Below are 22388 nucleotides of genomic sequence, written 5' to 3' on the forward strand. Positions count from 1 at the left end.
TTTTTGATATATTAATGCTTATTAAAAGATATAAAAATCTTGCTCTTGTTAAGTTCCCTTCGTTCGGATTTCTGTGCCCCAGCCTACCTAGCATGTGTGTGCCTGATGGGAAGTGCATAGGCTTTGGAGCCGCACTGGCTTCAGCTTTGTATGAATCTGTCTCTGTGACCCTTTTGACCTCTCAGAGCCCTGGATTTCATGCCTGTACAATATGGCTTACAGCAAGAGTCAGAGAATCATGTTTGCAAAGTGCCTGACATGGCCCAGCCCACAGTAGAGGTTCAGATAAAATGATTTTTCTTTCTTTCCAGCCTTATCTTCAGCCACTTTACTTTCGAGGGTTGCCTGGACACTGTATACTGCCAAGACTGTGTGCTTTCTCTCTCTCTTACTTCTCTAGAGGTCTCCACCTTCCTCTTTGCCCTGGAAATCCCAGTATTATTCAAGGTCTGGTTCAAGTAAAGGTGTTCCTCAGAGCTCCACCGCCCCAGAGCCCAAGAGCATTCTAATGAAGTCTATTCTGCTTATCAGTGATGATATCTCTTGTGGAACTGGTGCTGCTTAATCAGAGATGATAGTTTCCATGTCTGCCATCCTCCTCTACTCCACAGTGTGTGTTCCTGGAGCATGAGTTGTGACAGTGTCTTACATGTCTTTACATCTCTGAATAAATGGAAGAATGAACTCCAGTTATTCACACTGTCCTGTTCTTTTTGTTTCATGTGGAAATAAAAAAGGTGTCTAAAATGTGTCTGAAACAGTAATTGCCATTGTTTTTCTACTTGGCCATTAACTCAAGTTATAGTCAAAGAAAACAAAACATTTTGATAAGACCGTATTATCATGTCAGCAACCAAACTAGGTCCTACACTTGAAGATTTTGCGTGGAGTTTGCAAAAACTCTAACTATAAATCCACATGAGAGTGTACGTTTCATCACTTCCCTGACAGACCTGGATGCAGCTCTGTATTAATTAAACCCAGGTCTGAAGAGCCACTATCTAAGCAAAAGAAGTTATGCATGTGTAGCTTATTATTTACATAAAGTGAAACCCTTCCTCACTAAATGCATCGTATGATGAATGAGCTGGACACTGTCCCAGGTCTTTCAGTTTTTACAAAGAGGATAATTTTCCTTAATGTCCTCCTTTGGCAAAGACTATTAATTTTGACAAGAAAATTCAAACTGAGTGAAACTGGTTGCTGTCTCATATCACTGGGTCTCTCAAGACAAGAGGAGCTGAAAGTTTTCAGTATCATATTTGGAAAGGCCGAGGGTTTGTGAGGAGCACAATATCACTAATGTATTAAAAATGGTTTTTTAGCATAAGCTAGTAGCTTCGTAGGGAAAGCATGTCTCTTTAATGTTGAACATTCTACTTGGGAATGAATGATGGAATTGCTAAGAGCAGCCTTGCAAGTATTATATCATTCGATCATCCTGAGCACTCTCTATGATGGCACTATTATCATCCCCATTCTACAGATAAGGAACCTGAAGCTTGGGAATATAAATGACTTGCTGAGGGTTACACAGCATGTAGGTGAATGGAATTCAAGGCTGGTTTAATCTCACAGTAGACTGTTATCATGTCCAAAACCTTGTAAGTCTGTTGTAAAACTGAGTTCTTCTGGTTTTCTGTTCACAATGTAAACAAGGATAGGTTATATGTTCACAAAATGCAGACTTTGAAAAATTCTGCACAGGGCACAAATGCTCTACAGAAGCGCCAAGCATTGTGGAACTTGGTCAGAGAGGGAGGGGGATCATACAGGCTTTTTGACAAGAGGATAAGTGAGGTCATGAAAACCAGGAGTGATCTGGAGTAGCCATTGGTAAGGTTTATCCATCCCGAGGCTGTGATTCAGGTAACATTTTCACACTTCATTTCTTTGTTTCCTCACGATAAAATGCAAACAGGTCTCAATGTAAGTAATGACAGTACCATATTTAGAACTAAGTCAGAGGATTTAGGGAGGCCTCCTTTGTATATCTGACTTTCAACCCACATTTCAATAACTCACTGGAAAGGGGGCAGTTAAAAATATCAGGGACAAGATGTGGATTAAACTACAAGATCATGTTACCCACTTTAGCACACTAGTATAACCTGTAAAACACGGGAGGAGTACTGAGATCATGTTACCCATTTAGCACACTAGCATAACCTGTAAAACACGGGAGGAGTACTGAGATCATGTTACCCATTTAGCACACTAGTATAACCTGTAAAACACGGGAGGAGTACTGAGATCATGTTACCCATTTAGCACACTAGCATAACCTGTAAAACATGGGAGGAGTACTGAGATCATGTTACCCATTTAGCACACTAGCATCACCTGTAAAACACGGGAGGAGTACTGAGATCATGTTACCCATTTAACACACTAGCATAACCTGTAAAACATGGGAGGAGTACTGAGATCATGTTACCCATTTAGCACACTAGCATCACCTGTAAAACACGGGAGGAGTACTGAGATCATGTTACCCATTTAACACACTAGCATAACCTGTAAAACATGGGAGGAGTACTGAGATCATGTTACCCATTTAGCACACTAGCATAACCTGTAAAACACGGGAGGAGTACTGAGATCATGTTACCCATTTAGCATAACCTGTAAAACATGGGAGGAGTACTGAGATCATGTTACCCATTTAGCACACTAGCATAACCTGTAAAACACGGGAGGAGTACTGAGATCATGTTACCCATTTAGCACACTAGCATAACCTGTAAAACATGGGAGGAGTACTGAGATCATGTTACCCATTTAGCACACTAGCATCACCTGTAAAACACGGGAGGAGTACTGAGATCATGTTACCCACTTTAGCACACTAGCATCATCTGTAAAACATGGGAGGAGTACTGAGATCATGTTACCCATTTAACACACTAGCATAACCTGTAAAACATGGGAGGAGTACTGAGATCATGTTACCCATTTAGCACACTAGCATAACCTGTAAAACACGGGAGGAGTACTGAGATCATGTTACCCATTTAGCACACTAGCATCACCTGTAAAACACGGGAGGAGTACTGAGATCATGTTACCCACTTTAGCACTCTAGCATAACCTGTAAAACATGGGAGGAGAACTGAGTAGCTTTTCACATTCATCACCCGAATGTTACATGATCATATTAAAAATGATAGTATTTCCCCCAAGAAAAATTGATACTACTTTGCAAATGACTACCTCCTCAAACATGATAAACGAGAAAAAAAATTAACTTTCATTTGAAATGCAAGTAAAATGATAAAGGAAGTAGCCTAGTGATCTACGATTTTTTTTCTACAAGTTTGTATTTCACAGAATGAAGATCAGGGTTCAACTGGTCATTTAAGGAATGATTACAGAGTGTTAGTTTGTCCCAAGCATTATTGTCAGCAATTGGGATACATCAGTGAACAAAATAGACAAAGATATCTGGTGTGGTCAGACTTGCATTGGGGAGGGAAAGATAGATATCATACAGTAAATATAACAGGCAAATTATTAGGAAGGGTAAAAGGTAATATAGAGCTACTGAAAAAAGAACAAGTAGAACAGAGTTGGAAGGACCAGACGTGTGGTGGGGCAGTGTTCGTTTTCAAAAAAGATGATCCATACGTATCTCCCTGAGAAGGGGAGATCTCAGTAAACACTTAAATGAAGTTGAGGGATTTAACCAAACAGATATCTGCAGGTTTCCCTCACTCCTGGCAAAGGGAAACCGAATGCCTAGAGCAAAGGCCTTAAGAAGGGAATGTGTTTGATGTCTTTGTGTTCAGGAACAAGGTGGCCCATGAGGCTGGGTCAAGTGAGTTAGGGGTGGACGAAGGAAAAATATGAGGAATCAGGGCCCAGAACAGGTCTGACCTGCACATGATGGGCGCAGGTTGGCTTTGGTCTTGTGAACCTAGGAGGCTCATCTGCCTTGCAACTGAAAAGGCTCCCTCTGGCGGCAGTACTGGGGACTGCAGGGAGTGAACGCAGAGCAGAAGGCCCGTTAGCGCAGTGGGCCCTAACCTCCCGCCACCCAGTTCCTTACAGGCCACGACCCAGTACGGGTCCACAACCCGGGGGTGGGGAACTCCTGTGTTAGGGGATCATGGCAGAACACAGGTGATCTGAGGGTGTCTTGGACTAAGTTACTGGCAGTGAAGACAAGCTGGCAGGATGTGATTTCCCAGGTGGGACTGTTCGCAAGCCCTCAGATAGCTTGGCTCCAATCTATTTCTGCCAGTTTGGAAGTAGTTAAAACAAAAACAAAAAAGAAAAAGGAAATTAAACCTTGGAAAATTTTAGCTCTAATCAAATTTCAAGTTCATCTTTCCGTAATATCATTTGTTAAATGAATCAATCTATGAACATAAAAACGTGAAATGTACCAAAATGAAAAAAAAAAAAAAACTGCTAAAACACTAGCTAAAGAAAGATTTGTTAGCTCATTGGTAGATCTTTCTTGCTGCCAAACGACTCCCAAATGTCACTGAAATTTGAGAGAAGGCTGACAAAATCACTTTCATTCCTTTCCAGGCCTCCAAAGTGCAAGATGGAAGAGTGCTAGAACCCTGGTGTCAAATGGGTATGCATTCCCAAATATCATGTTTTCTTTACATTTGTAATTCTCCCAGCATGTATTGATTAGTACATATTGAATCGTTCTGTCTTTGAGATTGGTGGAGATGAAGCCTCATTTATCTTATTGAGGTAAACATTTGCTTTCCTCTCACACCCCTTGCCTGTGGGAAGAGTGTACTTCACCCCACTAATTTTATTTGTTTTTGAGATTGGGTCTTGCTCTGTGGCCCCAGCTGGAGAGCAGTGGCCTAAACACAGCTCACCGCAGCTTTGATCTCCTGGCCGAAACTATCCTCCTGCCTCAGCCTCCCACCTTAGCCTCCCAAGGCTTGAGCCACCATGCCTGGCTAATTATTTTGATTTTTTGTAGAGACAGGGTCTCATTATGTTGTCCAGACTGGTCTTGAACTCCTGAGCTCAAGTTATCCTTCCACCTTGGCCTCCCAAAGTGCTGGGATTACAGGTGTGAGCTACTGTGCCTCACTCATTAACTTTGACATTGATGTTGTAAACTGCTTTGGACAATGAAACTGATCGGGTATGACACCCATCTCATCAAAGAAGAAACTTCAAGAGGTATTGTACATTTCCATCAGTCTTCTTATTCTTTCCCTCTCAGATACCTTTGGCAGCAGTGCTGAAGTCAGAAGACTCACGGGACTGAGCTGCAGATGAGCACCAAGCGCACATGTAACATCAGAGGGAAATACATGTTGCAAGTTCCTGAGATTTTGGAGTTGTTTGTACTGCAGCAAAACTGACTAATATGAAGTCATTTTGGATGGGTGCATTCTCTAGATAGCGGAATGGTTTCTTTCTTAGCATGCAGAGCTTTTAAAAAACACATATTTTATTTAGAAAAATCCAAAATATGTCATTTAATTAATAGGCATTTAAAAGAGTTAAATAAAACTAATTTTTCATGACTTGAGGTTTTAAAAAATGATGATTAATTATAAATGCTAACATAGGCATCATTTATTAAAATTTAGATTTCCATTCAAAACTTTTCTGTTAAATAATACGTGTCTTAGTCTGTTTGTGGTGCTGTAACAAAATACCTGAAACTGGGTAATTTATAAAGAACGGAAATATATTTCTCAGTGTTCTAGAGGCTGGGAAGTCCAAGATCAAGGCACCCACAGGTTTGGTGTCTGGTGAGGGCCCATTCTTAATAGATGGCACCATCTAGGCATGCACACATCGTAGAAGGAACAAAAGGGCAAAAGGGATGAATGCTGTATCCCACGTGGCAGAAGAGCAGAAGCAAAAACCACCTCAGCTGCTTCCCTCCAGCCCCATTCTAAGGGCACTAATCCATTTACGGCAGCAGAGCCCTCGTGACTGAACCACTTCCCCAAAGACCCCGCCTCTGAATACTACCATGACAGAGATTATATTTTAACCCGTAACTTTCGGGGACATTCAGACCATAGCAATATGCTTCTTGAGATCAGAGATAGCGTTGTACCCATCTATGTACCCTGAGCACCTAGAACAATGCCTGGCACATAGTGGACTCTACAAATGTTTGTTGAAAGCATTTGACAAATGAGGGCATGAGTAAGAGAACAACAAAGAGTTAATATCATGCTCTCAATGTTGGGGGTTTCCAGCTTTTCTGACTGAGAAGGTGACGTTCCATGTGCAGACACCGCTAGATGACAAGGGTCAGAGATAGGCTGGGGAAAAGAGACTATGAGTACTTTGCTTAGCCGGCAGGTTTTCAGCATGCCAAGATCTGGGGGAACGGAAAAACAGGGGCATGTGAACTGCATTCCATGCTTAGAAGGACTCAGCAGAAAGCTGTAATGTATTAAGCCTGTTGTAAGGGTAAGCCTCCCTTTACTGTCCTCGGGCACCTGGCATTTTAGCATGGAAGTCCCTCCACTCTTCCTTTTGGTGCATGTTGAAAGGAGCAGAGATGGCCGGGCACGGTGGCTCAAGCCTGTAATCCCAGCACTTTGGGAGGCCGAAACGGGTGGATCACAAGGTCAACAGATCGAGACCATCCTGGTCAACATGGTGAAACCCCGTGTCTACTAAAAATATAAAAAATTAGCTGGGCATGGTGGCGCGTGCCTGTAATCCCAGCTACTCAGGAGGCTGAGGCAGGAGAGTTGGCTGAACCCAGGAGGCGGAGGTTGCGGTGAGCTGAGATCGTGCCATTGCACTCCAGCCTGGGTAACAAGAGCGAAACTCCATCTAAAAAAAAAAAAAAAGGAGCAGAGGATTCCAAAAGGAGAAGAACAGTTGGACTGGAACCTGAGGAGCACAGGAAGGGGTCTTGATTCTCCCAAACTTGCGAGGGACTGGCTGAAGTAAAGTAAAAGGAGTTCCCTTGGTGCTGGCTGAGTGGAACAGCACATGGCTGGCTGGGAAAGTCTCCAGCTCATTAAAAAGAAAAGGAGGAGGAGGAGGGGGTGGAGGACAAGGGGAGGAGGGGCAGAGGAGCCATTTTATCACCCTGGAGCTGCATGCTGCTATGAAACCTACCACCACCTTCTGCTGGAATCCCAGGCTTGGAATCAAACTTTTTTGCTTCATGATCCACACCTCCTATCCCTCCTGCTACTGTTTTCAAAGTGACAGCTGAGGCTTTTTTTGTTTTTTTTTTTTTTTGGATCTGCATTCCTTAAGATTCCACCTGCCTTCTAATCTTGAGAGTTCCTGCAGAAAGAAGTGCCAGACACAAGAAATGAAAGAGCACTTCTCCCCGTCTTCTCTCCTTTCAGCATCAGGCGTCTCCATGAGCTGTGAACGGGTTTCCTTCGGCGGGTTCTCTGTGGGGTCCTGGGTTGTTGGGTGGGCGTGTTTCCTTTTCTCCCCCAGCCATGCAGCAATGTGTGAACAGCAGAAGTAACATCTGAGAGTTCAAGTTCAGCTGATCCTTTGGGTGCATGTCCTTGGGCAACTTATCTAGTCTCTCTACTTGTTTCAAGTGACGCTTCCGTAAAATGGGCATAAAATATGACTCCAAAGAGTTGTTTGGAACATTTAACATGAAAAAAATGTTGAAAGTGGTTAGTAGAAATAAGAATGTGCATAATAATAAAAAGTATGATGAAATGCTTTTCTCTGATATGGGAATTGCTCGCATTGAGAATGACCTTTTAACTGTGAAAAGTTTTCCTTCCTTTTCAGGAATGTGTAAGTCTGTGACCCTTGAATGTTTTTTTCTTCAGACAAAAACTTTAACATGAGGATTATATGCACTTGCGGTTTGCTTCATAACAAGGCAACAATGAGCTAGTGTGTTGAGGGCAAGGTAGAACCAGTGATGAAGGCTCCTGGGACAGGGGGTTTAAGATGCAGTCTCACCCTGTCGCCCAGGCTGGATCGCAATGGCGCGATTTAACTCACTGCAACCTCCACCTTGCTGGTTCAAGCCATTCTCGTGCCTCAGCCTCCTGAGTAGCTGGACTGACAGGAGCCTACCACCACACCTGGCTAATTTTTGCATTTTTAATAGAGACAGGGTTTCACTATGTTGGCCAGGCTGGACTCAAACTCCTGACCTCAGGTGATCCACCCATCTCAGCCTCCCAAAATGCTGGGATTACAGGCGTGAGCCACCGTGCCTGGCCTCTTGGACAGGGTTTTAAATGGCCAGTTGTGTTCCCAGATCTTATTCTCTGTGCCTGCCATCACTAGCATCAGATGAGAACTGCCCCCTTGATTTCCACGTTTGTAAGGGTGTAAATAAAGAACAGTATTTTTTCTAGGAATAAAGCTACATGCAAGTGGCTGTGTCATTGTGAGGGAAACTTTCAAATTATAATCCTTCTGTTAAAATGGTTCATTAAACAAACCCTGTAAGGGGAGGGCCACAGAGACAGAAAGAAAGTGCATTTTTACTATTTCTAAAGCCAGACTGCAATTTCCAACTTCAAAGGGGGAAAAAATAGCCAAAGCCTCCAACATCCTCTATCCCAGCTTACTAGAAAACCAATTTTCCAGATAATAGAAATTCTTCGATCAAAGGCATGCAGGCATTTCCCTTTAAATGGGTCAAATGATAATTGCCTAGAGGAACACCCACGTTAATAAATTCATCCGTATTCTGAGAGCCTGCAAGGGATTTGGACAGATGCTTGAGGGCAACCTTCCCCTAGAAGTTTTCTCAAACAGTACCAGATGCACATGGAAAGGCCACTCCGGAGCTGGATTAAAGTATTTCTTTACCATGGGGCTGACTGGGTCGATTGCAAGGAGATTCCACGGGGCCTTCCCTGCATTCCTCAGGGATGTGTGGCAACCTCACTCGAGGCTATAGGCAGAAGCAAGCATCAGTGGTGCCCTCAGTTCTGCACTGTCTCTGAGTGGGTTGAAGAGGGATGGTCTTAGCATTACCAGGCACAAAGAAGGCTTTCCATAAGGTAGACGGTTCTGTTCATCCTCTAGGACTCAACTCCAATAATTTAGCAGATTGCTAAAGTATCAGGACAGCCCCAGTGGCTCCGCTCCTTTATCCAGCTCTCCTATTAAAGTAAGCCATCTTGTAATTATTTATTTATGATTAGTCTTTTTAAAAATTGAGTTAGTAGAGAGCAAGGATTTGTGTGTACGTGTGTGTGTGTGTGTGTGTGTGTTTGTAGTGTACAAAGTACCAGGTATTCAGTGGTGTTTAATAAATGAATAAATGAATGAATGAATGCATGATGCATTGATGCCTATGATGATTTTGAGGTATAAAAAATTCCAAAAATTCAGCAAATCAATTCTGTACTTTTCTAAACAAAACCACAATGCCCATCTCTGTGTGTATGTGATCCCTTTAACCAAAGTTTGTGCCAAGTTGCAAATGTACAGAGAGACACGAAAAGTGAAATAAAAACCATAAATACTGACCGAGCATAGCAGTGGGACACATATTGGGAAATAAAAAAATGTATGTATCAGGTCCCTGCCCTTAAGTGCTTATGATATGCTGGAGAACATGTATGTATGTGTGTGTGCATGGGTGTGTGTAGGCATGGGTATGTGTGTGCATAGTTATGTGTGTATATGTGTGTATGTCTGTGTGTATGTGGGTACATGTGACTGCATATATGTATGTGTGTACATGTGTGTATATGGGTGTGTGTGGTTATGTGTGTATGTGTGTGTATGTGGGTATGCATGACTGTGCATATATGTATGTTGTACATGTGTGTATATGGGTGTGTGTGGTTATGTGTGTATGTGGGTACATGACCGTGTATGTGTGTGCATGTGTGTATATGGGTGTGTGTGGTTATGTGTGTGTGTGGGGGGGTACATGTGATGTGTGTGTTTATGTGGGTACACATGTGTGTGTATGTGCCTGCATATGTGTGCATGTGAATGAGCAGATGAAGATATACACATACTGGAACCTTATAAGACAATACCTGGTAAGATGAAAGGACTTGCACTAGTGAAAAGAGAATTATAATACGTCTGCAGGAGGAAAGGAAAAAGAGTAGGGGAAGATAAAGAAGGGGATGTGAGCACCATCAAGATGCCAGTGTCCATTAGTCCCAGAGCTGACCTTATCAACCTGTTCCAACTCTCAGGCCTGCAGGAAGGAGGAGACCACAGGACCTGCCATTCCCAGACTGCACAGGACTCAGATCTCAGGTCTCCTGGGGCCTGGAGTTGGGGCATTTCTTTTTCTCTTCTGTGTGGTGTTATTTTTTCAGACTTTCTACCTTAAAAAAAAAAAAAAAAGCTAGGCTGGGCGACGTGGCTCATACCTGTAATCCTAGCACTATGGGAGGCTAAGACGGCCAGACCACCTGAGGTCAGGAGCTTGAGCCCAGCCTGGCCTACATGGCAAAATCCCATCTTTGCTACAAATACAAAAATTAGCTGGGCGTGGTAGTGGGCGTCTGTAATCCCAGCTACTTGGGAGGCTGAGGCAGGAGAATGGCTTGAACCCAGGAGGCGGAGATTGTAGTGAGCTGAGATTGCACCACTGCACCCCAGTCTGGGCTACAGAATGACACTCTGTCTCAAAAAAAAAAAGCTTGACATTCTTGTTTTGATATACCTGAGAATGCTGGAATCCAGCTGGCTCTTCCTCAGGCAGGGGCTGGGGTGCTGTGTTGGGGTCCTCTTGTCAAGCTCCCACTCCATAACTCTGACTTATCTCAGCCTACCTGTGGGAACCCTGCTGCTGGCAGGGTCTGATTACTTCCCCCAGGGCAGCAGAGTCACCAGAAACATTAGGCTTCCCGCTGGCCTAACACCTCCTCCAAACAGGTGCTTTTAAAGACCTTTGCAGGAGGGTGCTGGGGTCCCATTAATCACTTCTCCCTGGGTGCAACCAAAGCTGTCGTGTTTTATCTGGGATAATAAAATCCCTTTCAAGCATTACTACACTAGCTCACACTCATTTATAACATACTTCTAAGTGCTTTACAGAGTATTATCTTTTCTATTGAACCCCCACAAAAACCTCACAAGGAAGAGGGCAGGAAACCATCCAATTTTCCAGAGCAGACAGCCACCTTTCTAGAAGGGCGACAGGGTTTGCTCCAATCTGGGAGCTAGTCTCTATGGTGACAAGAGTCCTCATACATTGCTTTCTTTTCTTTTCTTCTTCTTTTTTTTTTTTTAAATTTTAACCATTTTCATCTTTCCCTGATTATTTTCACATTCTGTCTCAGATGCTCTTATTTTGCCCCAATTTGATTTTAAGCAGATGAAAACATTTCTTTCCACACTACAAATGCATTAGTTAGCATTTTTTTTTTCTTTTTATAGGTTTGAGGTTGTGACTGTATGGTAATGAGATACATCGCCACAAGTCATAAAAAGTCACTGTGGATTTGGGAGTCAATTTCATGGATCTGCTCAATTCATCTTCCCTCTTCTTGGGGACAAAGTCCTCTTATTACCATTTTCCCTCCCTTTCTCTCCCCCCGCTCCCCCTCTCCTTTCTCTCCTCCCTCTCTCTCTCTCTTTCTTTTGAGTCTCGCTCTGTTGCCAGGCTGGAGTGCAATGGTGCAATCTTGCCTCACTGCAACTTCTGCCTCTCGGGTTCAAGAGATTCTCCTGCCTCAGCCTCCCAAGTTGCTGGGACTATAGCCACCTGCCATCATACCTGGCTAATTTTTGTATTTTCAGTAGAGACGGAGTTTCACCATATTGGTCAGGCTGGTCTCGAACTCCTGACCTTGTGATCCACCCACCTCGGCCTCCGAAAGTGCTGGGATTACAGATGAGAGCCACCACACCCGGCCCATCATCCCTATTTCATAATCATCTCCAGTCTCTCCCTTCTCAGGCCAAGTTCTCTCCAATCGAGGAGCCACTTAACCTTCATTCTTCTTTCCTCAACGACTCCTAACGATGGGCGATAGGTGGGTAGCAGCACCTGCATCCCTCCATCCCCCTGGGTGCGTCCTCACAGTCAGCGAAGCCCTGGCCCCCAGTCAAATGCTCTGTTCTTATCTTTCATTCTCTGAAATTCCCTTGCAACATTTGACCACACCGAATCTGTCTTTAACATACCTTCTTCCCTTGTCTTCAAGACACTTCCTTACCCTGGTTCATTCCCCACTTCTCTGACTTCACTTTTACTCTTCCTTTATCCCATTCCTACCTCCTGCATCATGGAGATTTCCAAGGGGTTGGATCCTGACCTTTTGCCCTTCTTTCTCACTCTCTGCCCACAGGTGACATCATCGCTTTACTTATTCCTGTTTCAAGTGTATTTCTATGTACTGAGTTTAATAGTGCTTAGTACCATTTACTAGGATATCGCAAGTCCTATTGTGTCCCAGATGCTTTTCTGGGCCATAGAGATTCATTGGGGAACAGGACCAAGCTCCTGCCTGCTTGCCACTCACACTCTCCTGAGGGAAGCAGAGTGATGATGCTTCAAATCGGAGTGATGAAATGGAGAGGGAAGAGGGCCGTTCCCTTTTCTTAGGATGGTCAGGGAAGACTCCTCTTAAGAGGTGACATTAGAGGTAAGCCCTGAATGATAAGAAGACCCAGTCATGGGCATGTCTGGGGGAAAAGTATTCCAGGGAGTGGAGCAAGGATGTACACAACATCTATATAGATGATTCCAAACTCAGGACCACACATGGTGACATTTTAAAGAGCTGTTCTTATCTCCACTCACCTCCTAGCTATCACCACTGTTCCTGCAGGTTCAGTGCATCTGCAACCAAATGTGACCCTTCCATAAGAGTGGGCACACTCTATCTTGAATTCCCCACCTCTTCTGTGAATGCCGCTTAGGCTGGAAACTTAAGAGTCACGGCCGGGCGTGGTGGCTCAAGCCTGTAATCCCAGCACTTTGGGAGGCCAAGGCGGGTGGATCACTAGGTCAAGAGATCAAGACCATCCTAGTCAAAATGGTGAAACCCCGTCTCTACTAAAGACACAAAATATTAGCTGGGCATGGTGGCGTGTGCCTGTAATCCCAGCTACTCAGGAGGCTGAGGCAGGAGAATTGCCTGAACTCAGGAGGCGGAGGTTGCGGTGAGCTGAGATCGCGCCATTGCACTCCAGCCTGGGTAACAAGAGCGAAACTTGGTCTCAAAAAAAGAAAAAAAAAAGATTCACTCAGCATATAGCATCACCCTCTTCCTTTATATTCACCGTGGCAACAAGAGTCCCCACTGTCCTCCCTTTCCTACATCTGCTGCCTTTCACATAGCTCCCTCTCATCAAGTTCTCCCCTACACAATTCACCTCTTAATCCACACTCAGGTAACTATCATTTATTGCAAACTTACACTGTTTCTGACACTGTGCTTGACACTTTATACACCTTGGCCCACACTACCTGTAAGGTACTCTTTTTGTTTTTGAGACGGAGTCTCGCTCTGCTGCCCAGGCTGGAGTGCAATGGTGGGATCTTGGCTCGCTGCAATCTCTGCCTCCCGGATTCAAGCGATTCTCCTGCCCCAGCCTCCAAGTAGCTGGGATTTTAGGCACGTGCCACCATGCCCAATAATTTTTGTATTTTTAGTAGAGATAGGGTTTCACCATGTTGGCCAGGATGGTCTTGATCTCCTGACCTGATCTGCCTGCCTCGGCCTCCCAAAGTGCTGGGATTACAGGTGTGAGCCACCGCCCCAGGCCTGTAAGGTCCTCTTAACAGCTCCATTTACAGATGAAGAAACTGAGGCTCAATATCCCTTTTAGATAATTACCTTCATTATGCCATTTCTTTTTAAAAATCTACATGAAAAAAAAAAATCACACTTTCTAGTCTGATAATCAAAAGCCCCAAATTTCCTTTTGGGCCACAGCTCACCTGTTCCTCCACCATGAATCCTCTGACCCCTCCAGTCAATGAATTGATTTGCTTTTACTCTTGTCTTTTCTCATGCTGACCTCCATACCTGTAGTGCTTTTCTTTTTTTTTTCCTTTTTCTTTGTTCAAATCTTGCCTAATCTTTGCATTTCAATTCCACATTTGCTTAGGTCATAAAAACCCACATTGTATATTCTGGGATCCATTTTGGGGCTCTCATTTATGCATAAATTTCCTTTACACAACTATGAGCTCTTTGCGGACACACCTCTATTACAGCAGAGAATGGTGGTTAAAAGCATGAATTCTAGGCCCGGTGCAGTGGCTCACACCTGTAATCCCAGCACTTTGGGATGCCAAGGTGGGCAGATCACTTGAGCTGAAGAGTTCCAGATGAGCCTGGGCAACATGGCGAAACCCTTTCTCTACAAAAAAATACAATAATTAGCCAGGTGGTATGTACCTGTATCCGGTCTCTGGCAGGGACGCAAAGGTCCTGTGGTTCTAGCTACTCAGGAGGCTGAAGTGGGAGGACTGCTAGGGTGCAGTAAGCTGAGATCGCACCACTACACTCCAGCCTGGGTGACAGAGTGAGATCCTGTCTCAAAAAAAAAAAAAAAAGTATGAGTTCTGGAGACAATCTCAGATTACGGACCCCAAATCTGTCCTTGAATTGGCATGCAATCTCTGGAGTTCGACTTCCTAATTTATGAAATCGAGCTGATGATCACAGTACCTACCTCAAAGGGTTGCTGTGAAGTTTAGGTGAGTGCACATAAGCATGTGGTGAACCTGGAGCATAAAAACACTCAATAAAGGTTAGCTCTTTGCATCTCACATTTTGGGAATAATGTGGCCTTAATGAGTATCCTTTTATTATTGACCCATTCAAATAATTAGATATGTGTATAACAGTATCCTAGAGGCCGGGCGCGGTGGCTCACGCCTATAATCCCAGCACTTTGGGAGGCCGAGGCAGGTGGATCACAAGGTCGAGAGATGGAGACCATCCTGGTCAACATGGTGAAACCCCGTCTCTACTAAAAATACAAAAAAAATTAGCTGGGCATGGTGGCGCGTGCTTGTAATCCCAGCTACTCAGGAGGCTGAGGCAGGAGAATTGCCTGAACCCGGAAGGCGGAGGTTGCGGTGAGCCGAGATCGCGCCATTGCACTCCAGCCTGGGTAACAAGAGCGAAACTCCGTCTCAAAAAAAAAAAAACAGTGTCCTAGATATTACAAGGATAGAGGAAAGTACCCATATGAAAGTAGAAGAATGGCCATTGTGGATCTGATTCATCCCCTGTTGTTTTTTGTGGAAGAGGTGAGGTATAGAAGTAAAAGTTATGAAGTCAAACTGCCTGGGTTCGAATCCTGACACTTCATTTCTGTGTTGCTGGTTTTACCATCTGAAAAAAAATGGGAATAATAATAATAATAATACCTGTTTCAGAGAGTTCTTGTAAGAACCAAATTGGAAAATATGTAATACTCAATATGTTTTGGCAATTGATAATTATCATAAGTTAGTGTTGACCTAGCCCTGTATCACGTCTCTGACAGGGACACAAAGGTCCTGAGAATAAGGCCATAGGTCAGGTCTAAGAAAGCCAGAGAAAAAAAGAATAAGAAGACAAGGCTCGCTACGTTTAGAGGCTCCTAGAAAATACTGGGTACCTGGGGAAGGTGAGTGTAGATGCAGAAAAAAAGCCAAGGGGTCTCCCAGGGTCCCCCAGTTGCCTGACTCATAGGCTGCCCTGCTTAGGGTGATATTTAAATTGGTTGAATGGTCCTAGGCAATGGCATTACTTTTTATTCCACCCCCGTTCTCAATTTCCATGTTCAAGACAGACCCATGTTCTTTCTTCAGAGAGCTTAATCTTCTCTTAGGGGTATCCTCCCTCCATCTGTGCCACTGTCTCTGCCTTGGTTCACACTTGAGGCTGAAATTTCTTGCTCAAATGATTGGCATAGGCTCCTAAAATGTTCACTGCCTCCACAGCAGCCTCAGTAATACACTCTACACGAACAAAACCAACCTGCTTGAGAAACATGACTGTAAGCAAGAACCGTATTAACATATTGAAGTTGTGAGCCCACACTAGTCTCCTGACTATTAGCAACCCCCTGCTCCTCCACATGCCATTTCAATGCTCTTGATAAAAGCAGAGGCACAAGTGAAATTTTAAATGTGTGAAAGATTGATTGCATGGAGCCATAAATTCCAAAAGAGTCCACTGAAAACAGTGCATCTAAATCTGTCTCACGCCTCTTTATGTACTCCTCCCATTTTAGACAACTGTTTCAAGGTATAATATAAAACACTTTCAGGACCCGCAGAAGTTTAAAGGGAGACAAGGCAACTTAGTGACACTGAGCATCTCATCAATGCTCTAAATATTTTAAAAGTGAAATGCTCACTTTTGAATATTTGTCAGAAGCCCACTCAAAAATCCCCAGAGTAACCGCTATATTACCAAGCTGAGCTCCAACTTCATTTGTCGATTTTTGGCTCACTACTTGGCTCTTGGTAATAAAGAAGCTTTATGCTTCTTTCAAAGTGTCTGATATGTGAGCTAGTTGGGGTTTCCCTGTAAAATGATAAGTTCCCTGAGAGGGAGGGTGAGGGCTTCAAGAAACTGACTTTCTTGTGCCAACTCTGCTGTCACTTGGTTCTATGACCTAGGAAATACTCAATTTCAATGTTGACTTCATTCTATCTTTAAAGTACAGGAGTTGAATTAGATGTGTGGCTCCAGGCTGGGGACTGCAAGCCCCTGGTGGGCAGCAGACATTTTTTTTTTCAAAAGTTCATCAAATTCATAGCAACTTATTATTTTCTCAATCCACAGATATTACAAATAGCTATGATTTTGTGGGAACCATCAAGTTCGAGTTTTGAAATGGGTCCTTGTACTCATGGCGAAACAACACCTAAGAACCGCTCTAAGGTTCATGGCTGCACTCATGTTTATTCATTCCTTCGTTTAATACATATTCACTGAAGGCTTCTCTTAATCAGGTACTTTGCTAAGTGCACTGGAATCTAAGGGGGAAAAATATGATTTTAACCTCAAAGAGCAAGGGACACTTAGCTGACAACTGCAATCCAGCATGATACAAGTTGGAAATGCATATTAGAGTCTTTCTGAGCTTTTCAGTGAGTGTATCTTTTGATCTTTCTCCACTGTGAGAGAGGGACTCTGATCGTCTCCATCTGAGGAGGGGTCAGCTGACGCCAGAGAGTCAAGGAGCCCAGGAGGGAGAAAATTCCATGAAACTCCATAGCCTGAACTGTAGACATGAAGCCTAAATTGCTGTGATGAAGGTGAGCGCACAGTGCAGTTGAGAACTTATGTCGGAAGGAAGGTCTTGCGGGAATTAGAGAATGCATCATAGGGCGGGGACATGAGTCCTCTGATCAAGGAGGAGTAGTTCGCCAGATGGACAATCAAGAAGATCATTCCTAGGAGAGGTGGGAGCAAATGCAGAGCCACACAAATGGGGAACCCCAGGGCATACCCAGGGACCCTCCAGAGTTCTACAGGCAGGGGCAGGATGATGGAGGTGGTACAGGCTTAGGAGTAAACAGAGGGCTGGGATTGGGTACCTTCCAGTTCTGCGTGCCGTATGTTCCAGTATGTAGTAGGCAGTCTCTATTCTCAGCTGATCAGGGCTGGATGATGTGCATCCCATGCAGTGACATTGTGTTTACCAGCATTTTCTTCCAAGAGATGCAGTATTGCCCAAACTGCTCTACTGTCATCCTAGATGGCCATCAGAGCCTTTGTTGATCATATACTGACCCTCAGAAGGCAATGACTTCATATACCCTGAAGCATTCACATTACAGGTGTGACAATCACACAACAAGCATACATACACGTCGTTCTACTGCAGCCCTTTCAGTGGTCACCCCGATGGCCTTGCTTTGTTGTGAACCCTATTGTGATGGCTAATTCTATGTGTCAACTTGACTGGGCCACGTGGTGCCCAGATTAAACATTGTTTCTAGGTGTGTCTGTGAGAGTGCATCAGGACTAGATTAGCATTTGAGTGAACTCTGTAGATTTCTTCCTCAATGTGGAAGAGCATCTTCCAATCTGTTTGGGGCCTGAGAAGAACGAAAGGTGAAGGAAGGAGGAATTTGTACCCCCTCTTTATTCCCTGCACAACTGCCAGAAACATCTCATCTCCTCCTGACTTTGTCCTGGGATTTATACCACCCAGCAGCACCCCTGGTTGTCAGGCTTTGGACTCAGACCAAATTACACCACCAGCTTTCCTGTGTCTCCAGCTTATAGATAACAGATTGTGGGACTTCTCAGCCTCCATAATCCTATGAGCCATTTCCTCATCATAAACCCACCTATATTTCATCTATGTCTATCCTATTGGTTCTGTTTCTCTGGAGAACTTTGACTAATACACTTGCCTAAGGATGGTGCAAGTTTAGGAAATGTTTTTGCTGTTGACATAAATTCTGGAATCAATGCTTCTTAGTCTGCATACAGTCTTTTAAGTCAGACAATACAAATTAAATATCTGCATGCTTGGCCTTGCAGGAGAAGTCCTCCCTGAGAAGATAGTGATGTGTTTTTAATGCTCCCAAGGCAGGAGCAAGCTGAAGTTTAGATCATTTTCTCATTAGAGCAGATTTCTAACTGCAGTTTACTAGCTGTGTGACCTTGGATAAGTCTCTTATCTACTTCTTGTCTCAGCTTCTTCATCTGTAAGCTGGGAATCATAATGATATTAATCTGAGTGTTGTTACTATTGCATATAATAATCAGGTTATTGGATCATTATGAAGATTACATAATTAATATATGTGCTTACACTCAGTCTTGGGCACGTTGTAAGCAGGGTTTAAATATCTGTTCCTTGTATCAGAAGGTTCTGCAGAAGGTGTGACTGAAATCCAGCCTATGCTTTGCTGACTAAGCCCTGTGTCCTACAGAGGGTTACCTTTTCCTAAGTGGTGCAAAGGCGCTTGATGGGCTACAGTGGCCCTTCTAGAGGAGACGAAACTGCCTTTACCTGCTCACACCCTTTTGTTCTCTTTCTTTTGAGTTGAGAAATATTTGTTAAAACTTCATTAGACTGATTACAGTGTCCCTGTCTTCCTGTTCATGTTCCTAATCTCCCTAGCTTTATTATCACATTGGGCCAAGAACGCTGGAGCAGACCTTCTTGGTTTTTCCACACAGTGCCCCGATCCTCCTCTTTGTGTACTTGTAAACAGCATGGCGGAGATTCATAAGCAACACAGGAGGCATGTGTTGTCACATGGCCACATTTAGTTTTTGCAGTCCCTCTCAGAAAAGCTCAAAACATATTGACGACACAAGCCAAGTGTATCTAGCAAATTCTCCATTAACTCGAAGGAACTCATCTTCAGCGTTACCTAGGAGCCCACACAAATCTCCAAGTGATTTTCAAATGTAAGTTCAGAAAACAGCATAGTAACTGAATGATGTTTGAGGTTATATGTTTAGGTCAAATTGGATTGTGTATCAGTTTTTTTTTTTTTTCTGGTCTTTCAAGAACGAGCTAATAAAGACATGGTTTGTACTTAATAGGGGCAGCTCAAAAAATTGCAAAAAGGCTTTCACTTGGTATCAAAAGGCCAAGGCCAACTCTTGGTTCTGCAGGGCTCTGGGTGACCTTGGGCAAATCCACCTGATTCTGCTTTTCAGAGCTAGCATGGGCCTTAGTGGGGACAATGCGAATATTGAGGTGGTGAGTTCAAGCGACTTGACAAACATCACCAAGTGAGTAGCAGAGCATGGACTCTTAGTCTTGACTCCTGGCCCAGGGCTCATGGAGAACTAAGAATCCTATGAAGTCACAATCAGGAATAAATGATTTTTTCCAGATAAATTGTAACATATACTCTATTGAATACATTAAGTAAATGGCCATGTGAAAAGTTTCTGTGGGAATTCAGTCCTTATGTTTCTGAGTCATTTGGCATTAACTCATGTAAATGCTATTCTTTTGAGAGCTACCTGATGTCCAATGTGCCTCGTAAGTTTGGTTCTTTTTACATAAGCCTTATTTATTTGGTGCAAAATCAGGATAGTCTTGTTTGCCAAGGATAAACACACTTGAATACCAGATGATTCAAAATTTTCTCTCAAACTCATTGTCTGCCAGATGAATTAGTTCTAATCCTCTCAATAATAAATAAAAGGAGGGGTGGGGGCATTCCCAACTCTGAACTTCAAAATGGCAAGCTGATATAAGTAAAGCACACCTTAAGTCATTCAAGTGAGTTTTCTTATTTTCCTGCAATGTTGTAAGAATATGGGAAGGGGAGGTGGAAATTGGAGGTGGTTCGAAGGAAATCAGGAACTTGTGGGGGCCTTATGTAGCCTATCAATTAGATCTTAAGCTAAAAGTAATAGAAATGGAGACACAAAGGATACATGCAAGTCCTAGGGTGTCTACGGTACAAATCTTGTTTTGAGGAAGAAGAAAGACATGATGAATAGCCACTTGGTATTTATACAGCTGTTCTAATAAGCTAAACTGTAATTACTGAAATGAGGCTTTTCCTCTCTGAACTTTAGTAAGCCAAGTTGTGTCTAGTCATGAGTTCAGCTCTCTCCTTGTTCTTAATTCTCAGATGCTCCTTACTGGATTACTATTCTGGAGAAACCAGCCCTGAGGATGCAGTTTCTCTAGATCTTTGCTACAGAAAGTGTGTCAAGCCATCTATAGCAACACTGATATCACCTGGGAGCTTCTTAGAACATCAGAACTTTAGGCCCATCCAGTCCTATTGAGTTACAATCCGCATTTAAACAAGATTCCTAAGTGATTTATATGCACATTAAAGTTTGAGAACTATTGCTGTAGAGAGAGAGAGAGAGAGTTGGCAAACATTTTCTCTAAAGTGCTAGATAATACATATATCAGCCCTGTAAGACCAAAAGGCCTCTGTTGCAACTACTCAATTCTGCCTTTTAGTGCAAAAGCAGCCATGTACAATCTGCACACCCACAGGCAGGGCAGTGTTCCAGTAACTGTTATTATGAAAACCACGTAGAGGCTACATTTGGCCTGCAGGGCCTGGAGTCACAGGCATATGTTGTCAAATGTACAAAGCAGAAAACCAAGTCCTCTCCCTTACATCCTTCTCTGCCCATTCACACTCGTTGGCCTTGGGACATCTACTTTCCTGTCCCGAAATATCTCCTCCCTCTTCCCTTGACTCCAGGCCCCTTCACTGGGGAATTCACATGCTACCTCTTCTCTCTAGGCTTTCTCTTCTGGGTTTCCCAAGCATCAGATCTCTTTTCTTGTGGCTCAAAATCTGAACATCCAATGTAAAACTTGTACTTACTTGTATTGAAACCTTTTATTTATTTTATTTTTATTTATTTATTTTTTTTGAGACGGAGTTTCGCTCTTGTTACCCAGGCTGGAGTGCAATGGCGCGATCTCGGCTCACCACAACCTCCGCCTCCTGGGTTCAGGCAATTCTCCTGCCTCAGCCTCCTGAGTAGCTGGGATTACAGGCACGTGCGACCGTGCCCAGCTAATTTTTTGTATTATTAGTAGAGACGGGGTTTCACCATGTTGACCAGGATGGTCTCGATCTCTTGACCTCGTGATCCACCCGCCTCGGCCTCCCAAAGTGCTGGGATTATAGGCTTGAGCCACCGTGCCCAGCCTATTGAAACCTTTTATTCTTTTCCACTAACTTCTGAGGGACCTACAGGCTTGGTAATGCACTTAGGTGTTTACAGCTTTCTCTCCCACTAAAACATAATGCCCTTGAGAGCAGGCATTGAGTTTTATTTATGTTTGCATATCTAGTGGCCAGCACGGTGACATAGCATATTTTGAATAAATGTTTATTGCTTTTTTCATCTCTGATCCAGACTGGTTTTATCTTAAGAAATGTATTAGGCCAGGCAAGGTGGCTCACACTTGTAATCCCAGCACTTTGGGAGGCTAATGTGGGAAGATCATTTGAGCCTAGGAGTTTAAGACCAGCCCGGGCGACATGGAAAGATCCTATCTCTACAAAATAATTTTCTAAAAAGTTAGCTGGGTATGGTAATGTTCCACCCATATAGTCCCAGCTACTTGGGAGGCTGAGGTGAGAGGATCACTTGAGCCCAGGAGTTTGAGGCTGCAGTGAGCCATGACCATGCCATATTGTACTCCAGCCTGGGCAACAGAGCAAGACCCTGAGGAAAGGAAAGGGGAAAGGAAAGAGAGAGGTATAAAGGAGAGAGGAAGGAAGGAAGGAAGGAAGGAAGGAAGGAAGGAAGGAAGGAAGGAAGGAAAAGAAAAGAAAAAAGAGAAAGAATTGATGAAAGGAAGGAACTAAGAAATATATTTAGAATTCAAGAGAAAAATGGGCCTGGAAGAGCTGTACAACCAACCACAGGAATGCCAGGTGTTGATGGCACAAAGATTTGGGCCCTGTCCCCTTGAGAAGGATGTACCTGGATGCAGCATGTCTAAAGGACTGTGGTGAAGAACATGAATGATGAGGAACTTCAGGGGACATTTTGATGGCATGGGGGAAAGAAGTTGAACTACAAACT

At 43.6% G+C, this 22388-nt stretch overlaps 1 protein-coding gene and 1 pseudogene across 16 annotated transcripts in view; both read right to left on the minus strand.

The window, feature by feature from the left end:
• PHACTR1 (phosphatase and actin regulator 1) overlaps positions 1 to 22388 on the minus strand; it is a 586860-nt gene that overhangs the window by 405030 nt on the left and 159442 nt on the right. The window lies entirely within an intron of this gene.
• The window catches only part of LOC144582030 (L-lactate dehydrogenase A chain pseudogene), an 87524-nt pseudogene continuing 65136 nt past the window's right edge, over positions 1 to 22388 (minus strand). The window contains exon 1 of the transcript XR_013533748.1: positions 1 to 22388. This exon is cut by the window's right edge and continues 65136 nt beyond it. The product of XR_013533748.1 is annotated as an L-lactate dehydrogenase A chain pseudogene (transcript).

This window comes from Callithrix jacchus, chromosome 4 (genome assembly GCF_049354715.1).
Source record: "Callithrix jacchus isolate 240 chromosome 4, calJac240_pri, whole genome shotgun sequence".
NCBI classification, from domain to species: domain Eukaryota; kingdom Metazoa; phylum Chordata; class Mammalia; order Primates; family Cebidae; genus Callithrix; species Callithrix jacchus.